This window comes from Pristiophorus japonicus, unplaced genomic scaffold (assembly GCF_044704955.1).
Source record: "Pristiophorus japonicus isolate sPriJap1 unplaced genomic scaffold, sPriJap1.hap1 HAP1_SCAFFOLD_2192, whole genome shotgun sequence".
Lineage (NCBI taxonomy): Eukaryota > Metazoa > Chordata > Chondrichthyes > Pristiophoridae > Pristiophorus > Pristiophorus japonicus.
The window spans coordinates 1-5,000 of record NW_027251900.1 but is presented as its reverse complement, the minus strand read 5'-3'; positions in this window follow the sequence as shown (position 1 = coordinate 5,000).

Below are 5,000 nucleotides of genomic sequence, written 5' to 3'. Positions count from 1 at the left end.
CCCCCCGCCACCGGCGGGCTGAACTCGGGCAGGTCTGCCGATTTCCCGACTCCTTTCGGGGCCTAATCGGGTCGCGCGAGCCGCCTGGCGCGATCGGGGCCCATGCCCCGGCCTCTGCCAGGCCTCGGGCAGCCGCTTTTGAAGCCCGACCAAAAACCCGAAAAATGGGCAAAAAGGGAATAAATTCCCGCCCAAAAAGGGTGAATAGTCGGTTGGGCGGCAGCCCTGGTCGGTCTCTGCAGACCTGGAGGCTCGAGACGTTTGTTTGGAAAACTCACCAAGTCTCGATTCTGCCACCTCCTACCTCTGTGCAGATACCCCGCCAACCCCCAAGGACAGAAATGACAAGTGTCAAGTTGGCGGGGGCGTCGGGCCACCTGCTGCCGGCCATGAGCATCCAAATCCCCGCAAAAGGGGGCATTTTTCATTTCTTCATCGGGACTTCCGGCAATTTCCGAGGTTCAACTCATTAACGTTGTTCGCAGACACTTGCCAGAAAATGCAAGTGGCCACTTTGCCGGGCCGACTCGCTTGCCCAAGCGGGAAACCATCAACCGAAGGCCCGGTAAGGCGGCCGAATCTGACCTCATAGACTTCCACACAACGGGACTTTTGACTTTCCCGGCCGCGGGTGGCCTCCCACCCGGCCTCAGCCATCAGCCCTGCCTGCCTCCAGCCGCCTTCTGGTTAATGAGTTATCCAGCCTGGCACTTCGGTTGCGCCAGCGAGACCAAGTCTCGGCTTTGGTTAATGATTTGAGCCGAACCGACCTGCCCCCCGCCCCCCCGGGCTGAACTCGGGCAGGTCTGCCGATTTCCCGACTCCTTTCGGGGCCTAATCGGGTCGCGCGAGCCGCCTGGCGCGATCGGGGACCATGCCCCGGCCTCTGCCAGGCCTCGGGCAGCCGCTTTTGAAGCCCGACCAAAAACCCGAAAAATGGGCAAAAAGGGAATAAATTCCCGCCCAAAAAGGGTGAATAGTCGGTTGGGCGGCAGCCCTGGTCGGTCTCTGCAGACCTGGAGGCTCGAGACGTTTGTTTGGAAACTCACCAAGTCTCGATTCTGCCACCTCCTACCTCTGTGCAGATACCCCGCCAACCCCCAAGGACAGAAATGACAAGTGTCAAGTTGGCGGGGCGTCGGGCCACCTGCTGCCGGCCATGAGCATCCAAATCCCCGCAAAAGGGGCATTTTCATTTCTTCATCGGGACTTCCGGCAATTTCCAAGGTTCAACTCATTAACGTTGTTCGCAGACACTTGCCAGAAAATGCAAGTGGCCACTTTGCCGGGCCGACTCGCTTGCCCAAGCGGGAAACCATCAACCGAAGGCCCGGTAAGGCGGCCGAATCTGACCTCATAGACTTCCACACAACGGGACTTTTGACTTTCCCGGCCGCGGGTGGCCTCCACCCGGCCTCAGCCATCAGCCCTGCCTGCCTCCAGCCGCCTTCTGGTTAATGAGTTATCCAGCCTGGCACTTCGGTTGCGCCAGCGAGACCAAGTCTCGGCTTTGGTTAATGATTTGAGCCGAACCGACCCTGCCCCCCGCCACCGCGGGCTGAACTCGGCAAGGTCTGCCGATTTCCCGACTCCTTTCGGGGCCTAATCGGGTCGCGCGAGCCGCCTGGCGCGATCGGGGGCCCATGCCCCCGGCCTCTGCCAGGCCTCGGGGCAGCCGCTTTTGAAGCCCGACCAAAAACCCGAAAAATGGGCAAAAAGGGAATAAATTCCCGCCCAAAAAGGGTGAATAGTCGGTTGGGCGGCAGCCCTGGTCGGTCTCTGCAGACCTGGAGGCTCGAGACGTTTGTTTGGAAAACTCACCAAGTCTCGATTCTGCCACCTCCTACCTCTGTGCAGATACCCCGCCAACCCCCAAGGACAGAAATGACAAGTGTCAAGTTGGGGGGCGTCGGGCCACCTGCTGCCGGCCATGAGCATCCAAATCCCCGCAAAAGGGGCATTTTCATTTCTTCATCGGGACTTCCGGCAATTTCCGAGGTTCAACTCATTAACGTTGTTCGCAGACACTTGCCAGAAAATGCAAGTGGCCACTTTGCCGGGCCGACTCGCTTGCCCAAGCGGGAAACCATCAACCGAAGGCCCGGTAAGGCGGCCGAATCTGACCTCATAGACTTCCACACAACGGGACTTTTGACTTTCCCGGCCGCGGGTGGCCTCCACCCGGCCTCAGCCATCAGCCCTGCCTGCCTCCAGCCGCCTTCTGGTTAATGAGTTATCCAGCCTGGCACTTCGGTTGCGCCAGCGAGACCAAGTCTCGGCTTTGGTTAATGATTTGAGCCGAACCGACCTGCCCCCCGCCCCCCCCGGGCTGAACTCGGGCAGGTCTGCCGATTTCCCGACTCCTTTCGGGGCTAATCGGGTCGCGCGAGCCGCCTGGCGCGATCGGGGACCATGCCCCGGCCTCTGCCAGGCCTCGGGCAGCCGCTTTTGAAGCCCGACCAAAACCCGAAAAATGGGCAAAAAGGGAATAAATTCCGCCCAAAAAGGGTGAAAAGTCGGTTGGGCGGCAGCCCTGGTCGGTCTCTGCAGACCTGGAGGCTCGAGACGTTTGTTTGGAAAACTCACCAAGTCTCGATTCTGGCCACCTCCTACCTCTGTGCAGATACCCCGCCAACCCCCAAGGACAGAAATGACAAGTGTCAAGTTGGCGGGGCGTCGGGCCACCTGCTGCCGGCCATGAGCATCCAAATCCCCGCAAAAGGGGCATTTTCATTTCTTCATCGGGACTTCCGACAATTGCCGAGGTTCAACTCATTAACGTTGTTCGCAGACACTTGCCAGAAAATGCAAGTGGCCACTTTGCCGGGCCGACTCGCTTGCCCAAGCGGGAAACCATCAACCGCAGGCCCGGTAAGGCGGCCGAATCTGACCTCATAGACTTCCACACAACGGGACTTTTGACTTTCCCGGCCGCGGGTGGCCTCCACCCGGCCTCAGCCATCAGCCCTGCCTGCCTCCAGCCGCCTTCTGGTTAATGAGTTATCCAGCCTGGCACTTCGGTTGCGCCAGCGAGACCAAGTCTCTGCTTTGGTTAATGATTTGAGCCGAACCGACCTGCCCCCCGCCTCCCCCGGGCTGAACTCGGGCAGGTCTGCCGATTTCCCGACTCCTTTCGGGGCCTAATCGGGTCGCGCGAGCCGCCTGGCGCGACCGGGGACATGCCCCGGCCTCTGCCAGGCCTCGGGCTGCCGTTTTTGAAGCCCGACCAAAAACCCGAAAAATGGACAAAAATGGAAAAAATTCCCGCCCAAAAAGGGTGAATAGTCGGTTGGGCGGCAGCCCTGGTCGGTCTCTGCAGACCTGGAGGCTCGAGACGTGACTTTGGAAAACTCACCAATTCTCGATCAGCCACCTCCTACCTCTGTGCAGGTACCCCGCCAACCCCCAAGGACAGAAATGACAAGTGTCAAGTTGGCGGGACGGATTTGACTTCGGTCGCCGAGCCCTGGAACTAATTTCCCGCAAACGGGCTTCGGATTTAGCTCCATCCAGACTTCCGGGACGAAACTTGACAGGCCGTATCTCCGCACTCCCGGAGCGCAGCCGCACCGTTCCGGCACCCATCGACGCGGCTGGCCGAGCCCGAGCGAACGCACCCCACGGCGGACGGCTAGGCCTTTCCGATTTTTTCACCCTTTTTCCCGAAAAGATTCCAACTGGCAGGGACATTCGCCCGACGGCTTAAAGACATGCCCTTCTGCCACACTAACGTCCCCGCCTTCGTTTGGCTATGTTGGCTTCGTCATTTCCGTCTTTTATTAAAGATACCATCTTAACACGCCGTTAACATTTGCCAGAGTTTTCGGTTAATGGTTTGCCACCTTCAACCCATTTGGTTAACCATTTGCCGCCGACAATTTTCAGTTCATCAGTTGCCACATTCAGACTTTCTTCTCCGGTTGCATTTCGCGGACTTCCAGCGCGCTCGGCTTCGGGTCGGCCCGCAGGAATGTGGTAGCGTTCGATGCCGCTTGCCTTCCTCTTCCCCGCGCCGCGCACCCGACGAGCACAGCTGGCCCACCAGCGGAGATAGCCGTCGGAAAGCGGTCTCCCAGCCAACGGCTGCACCTCCGCCGGCCAAAGAGCCGGCCGCACGCCGTCGCTGGCCTCCGGTGCGACCCGTCCGGCCGCAGCGACGCTCTTTACCCGCGCCAGTTGCCACGTTGCGTCGTCATGTTACTGCCCAAAGACTGCAGCGGATGCCGGTTGCCCGGCGGGCCAAGCGGCCTAGCGACGCCGTGCCTCGTCCATGCGGGAGCGGGCTGACACCGCCGCCTCGGGCGCCGCCGCCGCTTTCCAACGAGGTATGGCCGACAGCGTCCGACACGGACGGCGGAGAGATCCGCATTTCGGCCCCGGCCGCATCAGACAGCCAGAACTGGCCGACCGAAGTTTTCCACCCGCCGGCTGGCCGATCAAGCCCGCTTCCGAAGAAAGGCGCTCGGCTTGCAGGCCGCTCCGCCATCCAGCATCCCTGGCTGCCCGGCACAGGTTACAAGATGCACCCCCAATGACGCAGCAGACCATTGTCTCAAGCAGCTTCATGCCGCCAGCCCAACAACAACGGCGACCAGCACCACCACGACCAGCAGCAATTGCCCCTCCGCCGCCCTGTCGACATCACTTTAAAAGCCACACCGCAAAATACGCCCTCCTTCCGGCTACTGACACTGATTAAACCCCATCGGCATTCTCCTGCACCACCACAAATCACCCCTCACCGCCGCCCGCACAAGCTCAGAGACCTCCCTTCCCTCACCCCGATCGACATCAATTGAAAAACAACACCGGAAACACACGCTCAAAGCCGGCTACGTCCTGTCATGCACCCCCTTGGCGACTATTAAGCCGACAACACTTATTTCAACCAAGCGCAGCCCCAAGTTGAAGTGGCAACTCATTAACCAATGTCTGCGGTACCAACTCATTAACCGAGCAACTTGCGCATTCACCATGTGCAGCGAATCGAAAATCTGACT